The sequence below is a fragment of the Neodiprion pinetum genome, chromosome 4 (assembly GCF_021155775.2).
Source record: "Neodiprion pinetum isolate iyNeoPine1 chromosome 4, iyNeoPine1.2, whole genome shotgun sequence".
Lineage (NCBI taxonomy): Eukaryota > Metazoa > Arthropoda > Insecta > Hymenoptera > Diprionidae > Neodiprion > Neodiprion pinetum.
The window spans coordinates 15574236-15586652 of NC_060235.2; positions in this window are offsets into that span (position 1 = coordinate 15574236).

The window sequence follows — 12417 nt, forward strand, 5'->3', positions numbered from 1 at the left end:
CACTGATAAACGGTCGGCCCACTTAATCTTGGAGTTAGAGTAGCGCTCGAAATTTGTTTGCCGATCTCCTTGATGATGACCGTAGCCTGAGTTTTCGCGATAACGCGTAGAATGAAGTTGATCCCTGTAAAGTCTCGCGTAGAGTCACGGTTTCGAGTGGGGAACAATTTGGGGTCTCGTCGAGTCTGCGTATGTAAAAAGGGTCACCTCTCGTGGGGATCGCGTGTTACTGTGCGTAGATGCTCGGTTTAGCGGAAAGGGTTGCGAACTTTATGGAAATAGTGACTACGACTGGAGCTCGGATGTGTCATAATACGCTACACACCCGCACGATCAAAAAAGCTTCCCAGAGTTATTAATTCGGTCGCGATTAGCGCGTCGAGCCACGTCCTGTTGGTTTATTTTATGAATTCTTGTGCATCAGTAAGGTGGCGACTAACGCCCGTAGAAGTAAGACATCACCTAGATTTAATCACGATCGCGATTAGCGCGTCGATTATGATCTCGATCACGTTTTTGTCTAGCGGTTTATGATTAAGTGAAGATTAGCGTCGTAGTAGAGGACAATCGCGGGCAGCGCATCGAGTCAAAATTTTGTTTTTGGTTTTTGCGAGTTAGGGTATTATTAAGACGGCGACTAGCGCACGTAGGCCGTAGAGGTCTCCTAGAGTTATTAATTTTTTTTTCTTTATATTATTTTGTTTGTTCCTCCCTTTCTTGTTTCTTTTGGGTTAAAGTTAAGCATTTGTATTTAAAATCGCAAAGAACGACTTTCGCAGCAGTATTATTATTTTTATTTTTATTTGTTTTTTTGTATTATCGCTGACGAAAAATATATTATTGGAATTTTATCGTGCTTTGGCCAAATCACGCGTTGGCTTACTTGTGTTGTATCTCTCTCTACCCAAAAATTACCCCTCCCTTCTCCGCGGTACTGAGCTATCGAGTATATGGTTGCGGTATTTCGCATTACCGATTTCGAGGCGTGTTTATCACGCCAGGCGCCCAACAAATTTCGCGATATTGTTTTAGGTCCAGGGTACATCGTGGACGCGGATTTATTGTGCGCAAGGTAAGTTCTCGGTCATTTTCTCCGAGTGACCGAAGAGCGGGAAAAATCCACGTCACAATCTTTATAACTTTCACCCATTCTCGTCACACAAAATGTAAATGTTATGAATTTTTACTTGTGAAAAATATATAATGAATAATTGTGAATTTAGCGTGGTTTATTCCTCAAAATAATCCATGAAATCATTATCGTTATCCTGTTCGCTAACATTATCATCATCATCATCATCATCATCATCATCATCATCGCTATTTTCGACACCTGTAATTATTACGATAGTTTCATTCGCCCATTTTTCTACAATTATTTCCATACACATATCAAACTGCATGTGCAAATACCATCCGGTCAAGGGTTGGCAAGACAAGATTTTTCTCACACCAAGCACTGCGTACTACCAGCTTTTCGTTTGCCGATTTTTTTCTCGTTGCATACCCCACGCTAATATGGTTGGGGGTGTGCAGGCTCCGACTTGTTCGCTATAAAGAGTCGTAAAACCCAAAAACTGCATGTGAACATACCATCCGGTCAAGAGTCGACGAGACAAATTTTTTTTCTCGCCAAACACTGTTCGCTACCTGCTTTCCGTTGACCGATTTTTCCCACCACATATCCCACGCTGATTAACGACTCATAAAACCCAAAAACTGTATGTGCATATACCAGCCAGTCAAGAGCGGGCGAGACAAGATTTTTCTCACGCCAAACACTGTTCGCTACCTGCTTTTCGTTGACCGATTTTTCCCACCACATGTTCCACACTGATTGGGGTTGGGGTGTGCAGGCTCAGATCTGTATACCATAAAAATTTTTGGTTCTTTATTGGTGGGTGTGGTACAGAGCTTGGACCCCCCACCGTCACACTCAAATTCTTGCGATCTATCGGCCTATATAAGCTCAACGCATCCGATGCAGACTCATCAGTCTTACACAATACGTGCGAGTCAAAAGCCTATAATTTTCATTTCTCTGACATACAATTGTTACCTATAACCGTTAAAGTCATGACCATCGAAGCGTATATGGGACTTGCGGAGCAGATGGAGTGGACGTACAATTTGCTGAGAAGATCACGACGAAGATCAGGCAGTTGCAGCAGCACGCAGTGGTGACGGGTGGAAATATCGGTACTCCTGCGGGTGTACAGTGGGACGATGTGGATAGTGCTTTTGCCAGCCGAATCAGAATGGTGGTTGTCACATATCTCCATCATAAGAATTTGGACGCCTTTCTGGACAATGTGCAGCGCGTCGTCACCGAGAAGTTGGAGCTGGTACTGCGCGAGGAGGGAAATGTGAAGGTTAACCTCATATTATCGTGCAAATTCGAAAATGCCAAGTACGAAGAGATCTCCACCGAAGTTAAGAGTTTCAACACCTCCAACGTGGCGATTCTTCTCCCATCGAGCGATATAAATGGCTGGTTTACACGTGCACGGAGTTATCTGCTATCAAAGGTGGAAGATTTCGAGCAACGTGATTCCGGCTGGAGTATGATTGAGATCCTCAACATCGCTGTAAATATCAATCGCTACTAGCCTCTCGCCGCGGGAGCTTCAACATTCATCGAGCTGCCCCAAGACAATCAACGGAAGAGAGCGGTGGTGAACGTGATGAACGAGGACGGAAGATGCCTTCTCTGGTCCGTTACAGCAGCCCTCCACCCAGTCAACACTCACACTGAAAGGACTAGCCGTTATCATCGATATATTTCCGAGTTGCACTGTACAGGTATCAAATTCCCTGCTGCTCTACATGATGTGGAAAAGCTTGAGAGATTGAATAATTTGCGCACCAATGTATATAGTATAGAATCTCAAACTTTTTCGCATCATGCAAAATCGAATAAAAGCGTCATCGTGCCAATTTATTTGAGTAAAAATTTGCATAGCGTAAACATTGACACGATCCATCTTCTAATGGTTGAGAGTAATCCGGAAGACGATATGACTGGTGAGTTTGCACCGAGATTCCACTTGGCTTGGATTAAAGATCTTTCCCGATTGGTGAGCAAATAATTGTCTGATATAATGGTCAGCTGTTGTTATGTGACAATTGTTTGTGCCACTTTAGCGTGAAACACGCCTACGACAATCATCGACAAGATTGGTATCATGCTAAATAAAGTACGCATGGAATTTCCCAAGTGTAAAGATTTAGTATTTTCCAATTTTCAAAACAAAGGCACCGTTCCGTTTGTCGTATACGCCGATCTTGAATGTATATTAATCCCTGAACCTGTGGATGAATTTGAAACTCGTAAGACTTGTGAAATTCAAAAGCATATCCCGCACAGTGTAGCGTACTATGTACATTGCGCGTAAGATGAGACTTTATCGGAGTTCCACGGTAAACACGGTGTCGATTGCATAGATTGGTTTATGCAACAGCTTAAAGATTTATCAATTCAAGTAGAGTCACGCATCAAAAACATAATTCCGATGAAGTCTCTTACCCAAGTGCAACGCGATCGTCACATGCGCGCAAAGAATTGTTATATTTGCGAAAAACCATTTACCCCTGAGGAGAAAAAGTGTTACGATCACTGTCACTTCACGGGTAAATATCGTGATCCTGCTCATAATCGGTGTAATTTGAATTTTAGAGAGTCGCACACAATTCTAATAGTTTTCCACAATTTGTCCGGTTAAGATTCTCACTTTTTAATAAAATCCCTCGCGTCAACTTTCCCCGGTAAAATTACACTGCTACCCATAAATAAGGAGAAATATATATCCTTCACGAAACGCGTCGATGGAACAATGATGCACTTGAGATTCATCGATTCGTTTCGATTTATGGCTAGCAGCATCGATAAACTTTCCACATATTTGACCGATACCGATAAACGCATAACACGTAAATTTTATAATAACCCGACTCAGTTCAGTTTGATGACCCGCAAAGGCGTTTTTCCCTATGAATACATCGATTTTTGGAGGAAACTCGATGAAACGCGATTACCTGCAAAGGCGCATTTCTACTCTCATCTCACCAACTGAAATATTAGGGACGCCGATTACGAGCACGCGAAAACTGTTTGGGGGGAATTCCATTTAGAGTCATTGGGGGGCTATTCAGATTTATATTCAAAGACCGATGTTCTTTTGCTTGCCGATATTTTCGAAAATTTCCACGCTAGCTGCTTCAAAACATACGATTTAGATCCGTTGTACTACTACACTGCACCGGGACTTGCTTTTGACGCGATGCTCAAGCATACTAATGTAAATTTGCAACTTTTAGACAACCCTGAAATGGTGTTATTTATTGAAAGAGCCATTCGAGGCGGCGTAGCACAATGTTCTAATCGACACGCTCGGTCCAATAATAGATTCATGGGAGAAGATTTTGATTCAAACAAAGCGGAATCGTATCTCACGTATTTTGACGTGAATAATCTGTACGGTGCAGCTATGAGCGTGCATTTACCAATCGGTTCGTTCGAGTGGGAGTATCAGCACATCGATATGACGAACCATCCGGACGATTCGCCGATCGATTACTTTCTGGAGGCAGATTTGGACTACCCTGTAGAACTCCACGACGATCACAAAGACTTACCTCTTGGTCCCGAACATTTTACTCCTCCAGGTAGTAAAAATGCCAAACTCGCGACCACCCTTCACCCCAAAACAAAGTATATATTGCACTATAGAAATTTGAAACAGTGTTTGAGTTTAGGATTAAAAGTAACGAAAGTACACAGAGTTTTAACGCATGCACAATCTCCATGGCTCGAGCCTTACATCACGCTCAATACAGACATGCGTCAGCGGTCTAGGAATGAATTTGAGAAAAACTTTTACAAACTCATGAATAACGCTGTGTTCGGCAAGACTATGGAAAATGTGCGAAATCATGAAGATGTCAAATTGGTCACAAAATGGGAGGGAAGAGGTGGTGCGAGAACGCTTATTGTCCGAGCAAACTTTCACAGCTGCACCATATTTGGCACTGATATGGTTATCATTGAAATGAATCCTGTCAAAGTTCACTTCGCCAAACCTATTTACGTCGGCGCATCAATTCTAGATCTGTCAAAAATCTTTCTCTACGATTTTCACTATAATTATATTAAAACCAACTTTTCGAATAAACAAGCTAAATTGATGTATACCGACACAGACAGCCTTATTTATCAATTCAATGTGCCCAATATGTACGATATCATCAAACGTGATGTAGATACCTCTGACTATCCGCCCGACAATGTGTATGGTATTCCCCTCAAAAACAAAAACAAACTAGGGCTAATGAAGGATGAAAATAATGGTAAAATTATGACAGAGTTTGTGGGACTGCGAGCAAAGCTGTACACATTTACTACGATGGGTGAGGATGGGGAAAAATATGACAGTGGCGTAAAAGTGAGTAAGCGTGCCAAGGGTGTAAGAAATTAATCGATAAATAGCATCACGTTTGATGATTATAAGCGCTGTCTGACGGCTTACCAAGAGTTGACTCTTCCACAGTGTTTGATACGCAGCAAAAAACACGAAGTAAGCACGATCGTACAAAAAAAATTGGCTCTGAGTTGGCAGGATGACAAGCGGCAATTGATACCTGGACAGACCGACACCGTACCTTGGGGGTTTGTCCCAGCCCCCCAATAGCTATAGGATAAACTGTGGACATAGAATTGATGTGAATATTTGATGTTTGACGCCTCGAACGATCCACCATCGGGCGGAGACGTTTCACGATCAATACGATATTTAATGGATTTGAAGTTTCAAAATGTGATTTCATATACTCAACAATTATTTATTTATTATTATTAATATATCGAGCAATTATTAATATTTATTCGTTTACCACGAGAAAAGTTTTCAGAAAAAGAAAAAAAATTTTCAGAAAACGAAAAAAAGTTTCCAGAAAATGAAAAAAAGTTTTCCAAAAAATAAAATGTGTGATAATCGTATGGCAAAATTGCATATTATCATTATTATTATCATTATTATTATTATTATTATTATTATTATTATTATTATTTTCGTAGTACAAAGAATGGCACATGTGCGTACAAAGGAGATAAAATGTGGAAATATTTGTATATTCGAAATCTTTTATTGTATTTCGGAAGATACATACAAATTATGTGACATGTCTGTTTTATTTATCCAACTATTGTGCGAACTATCAAAACCCAACCACTTCACATGGAACAGATTCCCCCGTTTGCGTAATACTTTCTCCACAAGGTAGCCGTCGGGATATTTCACTTTGGCGAGCTCTTCCTCGTAGAAGCCCCCCTCGATGGGATGATCTTAATAATCGGTGAGTTTGTAGGTGGGTGGATTGGTATTTTTCACCTCACTCACGGTGAATATTTCTGTCGTCCAATTGGGTGTATAGCCTTTTTCAAATACATTCTTGTACTTGCTGGTTCGAACTCGATCGCCTACATTGAATTTCCGCGCTCGATCACTTCGTTTGATTTGCCGAGGCTTGTACACGCTACGATACAGCTGTTTTTCATTCTCCGTGCTAACATCCACCGGTTTCATCCGAATCGTGCGATGTTTGGTGTTGTTGTGGGACTTCATTAAATCATTCAAAACATTAATCCACTCGTACGATCCTTGAAGAGTAAACCGCTTCCACATTTTATTCTTCAATGTTCGATTGAAACGTTCGCATATCGACGCCTTTAAGTTGCTAAATGTCGAATACATGTTGATATTGTGATGCTTCACGAGGGCTTTGAATTCGCTGTTGTAAAATTCTTTGCCTCGATCAATGTGCAGATGTGTAGGTATACGACTCTGGATCAGTACAGATTTCATGGCAGCAGCAACATCTTTCCCACTCTTGGACTTTATCGGCACCGCCCACGCGTACTTGGAAAATATATCGATGATTGTTAGTAGGTATTTGTAGCTCTTGTTGCACGAGCTGTATGCAGTCATATCGACGAGATCAGCTTGCCAGGTCTCATCCAGTCCGCGTACATCTACGATTCAGCGCGGATAGTTGCGTCGAGCCTGCCTGTGAAGTTCGGCAGCTATTACAGTCTTCATTATTCCCAACTCTTCACCTATCAATTTTTCGAATTGCCGTCCAACCACTCTGGTTCCTCAATCGATACTAATTCCCTGCTGGTCTGTCCCGGCGTCGGTGTTGCTTGCTTCCCAATAAGTTTGATGCGATTCAACGTGTTTTCTATGATTTTGTTAGTTATGCGTAGCTGTTTTAACTCTTCGTTGTGATTATGCACGAAACTCTCAAAATTTGATTGAAAAGTATCCACAATATCCACAGCCATAGATCATAAAGCGGCATTGAGAACTTTTAGGGAAACGGCATCGTTTTCCATCTGCGGATCAGCGGTATTACACAATCGTTTGCCGTCTATATCCTACTGATTGTCGTTGGTGGTTTTGAATCCGACACCCGGAGGCCCTCGAATAAATTTTTTACCACCACCACGCTCCGAGTGTCGTCCGAATATGTCTATGCTCATCACTGGACGGTCACTGAACAAATGATGATTTCATGTTTACACGCCGCTAATAAACGATTCCAGCCTCGCGCAACTCCTCAATAATGGAGACTATTTTGTTGGAATGGCTGGTATTGTCTGCAGCCTGTGACGCCATAAGCAGCCGGAGACGATCTACAATTTCATTTGGATCATCCCAGTAGACGTAATCAACATCTTGCCCCTCCTTTCGCGCAATGTTATAGTCGGGTAAGCCTTTACCTGGTTTTTTCGGCGAGCCAACGTGTTGTGCAATGAAATTTCTATACTTTGCGCTTTTTAAATCATCTGGAAGGCTTCCATCGGCTTGGTAACGTTTTCGATGCGCATTTGTCGTCGTTACAATTTTTATGTAATCATTCTTGTCCGCGTCATTTTTACAACCGATGCATCGGGTGATTTTTTAAACAGTAATTCAAGTAATCCAGGTGTTCTCTCATAAATTTTATCCCCCACATTGACCAGATTATCAGTGGAATTGATCGGTGTATCACCAATCATCATACCGTTTATCAACTTTCGAACACCGTATGTGGTATCCAAATCCCTCTTTTTACTTGAGCTGAACATTTTCAAATATTGTGCTGTGGAATCCGTTGTTTTCTTCACCGGTGCACTTGTAGTAGAAGTTTCACCAAACTTCAGTGTTTTATCATTTGCATCCATGAAATTCCCCTCATCCATATCCTCATCCTCCTCATCATCATCATCATCATCATCCCCGATACTCTCGTCATCTTTTTCTTCTTCTTTTTTCATTGTCACATCCGGTAGTTCCGTTTTAATTTCACGTTTAATATGCTGCTGCTGCTGTCTTGAGGTATCAACCAATTCTTGCAACGGTGTTACTGAAGGCTTTAATACCTCTCCCATAACCTGTTCGGTCGTGTCCTAGTCCAACTTGAGCATCTTATGCTTCCGCCGTATGACATCGGATGCTTTTGATATTTCACTCAACGTATCGCTATGCTTACGAATCTTGGCACTCTCCATGTTGCCGGCTCGATTGTTGCAACGAAACTGTGCAAGTTTATGTTAGTTTATGCTTATAAAGCAGTCAAACCCCTTCCTATATCGCCCCCCATTGATTTCACTATCCTTGTCAATTACGGTAAAACTGTAATTGTCATCATTCCAGCATGCCGAGCACAAGACTTGAAATTGCTGATACGTCATGTCCGTGTTTACACGATCGTTGTAGATATGTTTCAGATTCATATCATCCTGCCGAAATAGCACCAATGAGTTTGCATTGTCACGCACTAGGTGTTTTGGAATGCGCGCGTACGTTTGACTTACGATTAGATAAAAACTATCGATATCGCAATGCCTGCCCATGCTGAAGTATGCTCTGATATTATCCTGCTTTTCAAAAGCCACATCGTTGAAAATCATAACAGAGTTGGGGCGAGCATCTTCCGGTTTTACAACCTCATCGTTCTCGCGAAACGGGAAATAACCCACTCCCTGCACGGGTTCTAGTAACTTTTGCAAAAATTGATACTTTGGCTGGATAAGAGATTTCGAATAGACGTAGACATTTTCGAATCGCAATCCATTGCCGTGGGTGATGAGTGCGAGAAGAGCGTTAGTTTTACCGCAATTGGATGGCCCGCAAAAAACTGCTCTCACGGTATTTGGCAGCAATTTTCCATGTCGTTTTCCTATCTTCCTCTTACCACGTCGAACCATTTTATCGAAATTTACGATAGGTAGTTTATTAGGCTGATTTTGAAATCTCATGATGCTTCTTGTTGCCCGACTATGAGGATGTGCACACGGAAGAAACGCGGTGGTGGTTTGTTAAATAAAATCATCAATTATCTCCCAGTTGAATTGCATGTGCCAGGGTATCAGTACTGCGGACCTGAAACGAAATTGGCCAAGAGGTTGGCTCGTGGAGATTCGGGGATCAATCCGCTGGATGCCGCGTGTAAAGACCACGACATTGCATACGCAAAGAATCGCGATATCGCAGCAAGAAATCTTGCCGACAAAGCGCTCGCTGAGAAGGCGTGGAATCGCGTCTTGGCCAAGGACGCTAGTGTGGGTGAAAAGGCTGCAGCCTGGGGAGTCACCAACACCATGAAAGCTAAATCTAAACTCGGAATGGGCTTAGCTGCGAAGCGGTTGAAACTTGGAGCGGCTGCGAAGAAGAAATCTAGAACTGGCGGGAAGAGTAAACAGCGGAAGAGAACTGTGAATCTTAAATCTATCATCACAGCAGCAAAGGTCGCCATGCGACCGGGTTATGAAGCCGTTGAGTCGGCGTTGGCGGGTGCTCACGCGGCTGCGCGTGGGACTGGGAAGAATGCTCGTATGCCTCGCGTTATACCTGTGCCTGATAAAATTGGCGGCTTCCTGCCGTTTCTCATTCCAATTCTGGCTGGTCTAAGCGCTACTGGAGCTCTTGCGGATGGTGCTGCGGGTATAGCTGAAGCTGTCAACGAAGCTAGTGTCAACAAACATCGGTTGAACGAGAACAAACGGCACAATACAACAATAGAGGCGATTGCTTTGGGCAAGGGATTATATCTGCGACCCTACCGCAGCGGAATGGGCCTGTACTCACATCCGGCAAAAAACTTATAAAGCTACCACACCGAGCTCCCACCAACATTTATTCACGCAACTATGCTGAAAATATGAAAATTCCGCATTTTCGCGGCATTTTCATGCGGAATGATCTGCCTAAATCGGGAGCAAAAATGCGAGAATCCGCAATTATTAATCTTGATGATAAAAACGGTCTAGGGCCACATTGGGTTGCGTACAAGAAAAATGGTAACTATGTTGTGTATTTCGATAGTTTCGGTGATTTGAAACCGCCTAAGGACTTGATGAGGTATCTCGGTGTTGGTAGCGTTGAATACAATCATAAGAGTTATCAAGAATATGATACTGTGATTTGCGGCCACTTGTGCCTTAAGATTCTCAGCGAACAACTATAAAAAGACAAGTGTTACTTGAGCAAGCATTAGTCATGCCGGAATCGTTGACGTTAATACTGTCGGGCACATCCTCCGTGCTGGAGGCTCAATATTTCCCCCCAATCGAGTTATCACCAGAGAAGAACCATGTTCTCGGACTCGTCAAGTTCCTGACATTCAATTCAATACCCAATATTCATGAGAGGTGTAATAAATTTTACCTGAAATGAGCGGACAACAGCAGAGAGAGCATCGCGATACCCACGGGAAGCTATGAAATTGAGGATATTGAAAATTTTCTGCGTAAGGAGCTACCCTTCGACATCACCCTTAGTCTGACAACTAACATCAACGAGCTGAACAGTAAAATCACATGCAATCATGTGGTAGACTTTAAGCCCAAAGATTCGATCGGCCGATTATTGGGATTTAAGGTGGTTGAGCTATCACGAAACGTTACTCATAAATCTGAATTACCCGTAGCCATACTGAAGGTTAATACTTTACGCGTTGAGTGTAGCATAACCACAGGGGCGTATATAAACGAGCATCGAGCTCACACGATTCACGAATTTTTCCCAACCGTTTCATCGGGACATAAGATTGTTGAAGTGCCTACCAACGTCATTTATCTACCAATCGCCGTACAGTCGATACATCATTTACAGCTGAGAATAGTCGATCAAGACGACGAGCTGATTAATTTTCGCGGCGAAACGATTACTGTACGTTTACACGTGAAATCACTCAAATAATGGGAATCGTGTTTGAGACGAGAAAGTTGGGCAAAAGTTATAAAAGTCAAACGTCATGGTCAAAAATCATCATACGCCCGACACCTCTGACAACGTTTACACCGCCTACGAGACTGACACCTCTGAACGTTCGGTTTCTCCAGAGCCTGGGTCTTCGATGACGTGGAAATTTTCGAAAATAAGAATTCGTGTTCGCTGCATCCTGTGTGTGTTACCATGGAAGAAATAATAAGAATACAGAAGCCTGTGGTATTCGACGAATCGATCGCGCACTCTGAGATTCATGCTCATCAGCCGTTTGCATCATCCACCTTCCAGAACAACGATGAAATCCATATTGTTGTTCAACATCAAGACTTGTGTCTACTGCCCAGTAAAAGCTCTGTACACATTCATGGAAAAATCACAAAGGATGATGGTGTGGCTGCGGTGACGGTAACGAAATTGATCAATATGGCTATTTGTCATTTGTTTGAGGAAGTTCGCTATGAGTTGAACGGTGTAGAGATTGATCGGAATAAAAATGTTGGCATCACCAGCACTATGACGGGTTACGTATCCTTGACTCCAGGCCAGCAATATAGTCTGGAGAATACCGGGTGGTTGAGTGGGGATAAGGAACTAACCGATGCCGCTGGAAATTTCGATGTTGTTTTACCGTTAAATTATGTGCTAGGCTTCGCCGAAGATTATCGTCGAGTTATCGTCAATACTAAACATGAGTTAATTCTCACACGTTCCAACACTGATTTGAATGCCGTTATTCAGACCTCGGCGACGGAAAACTTTAAAATCACCCTAAATAAAATCGAGTGGTTGTTGCCCTACATCAAACTGGCAGATAAACCGAAAATCCAGCTACTCAACTACTTCGCCAACGATCCGGCCATATCCATGAGTTTTCGTTCTTGGGAAACATACGTGTATCCAATGCTCCTATCAACAACGCGGCATATATGGTCAGTCAAGACATCGACGCAGCTTGAGAAGCCGAGATATGTCGTTCTAGGATTTCAAACTGCAAGGAGAAACGAGCCGCTGAAAAATGCTGGCGTATTTGATCATTGTCGGATCAGGGACGTAAAACTCTTCCTCAACTCACAGTGCTATCCCTACGGAAATATGAATCTTGATATATACAATAATCAATACGCCATTCTCTATGATATGTATGTTC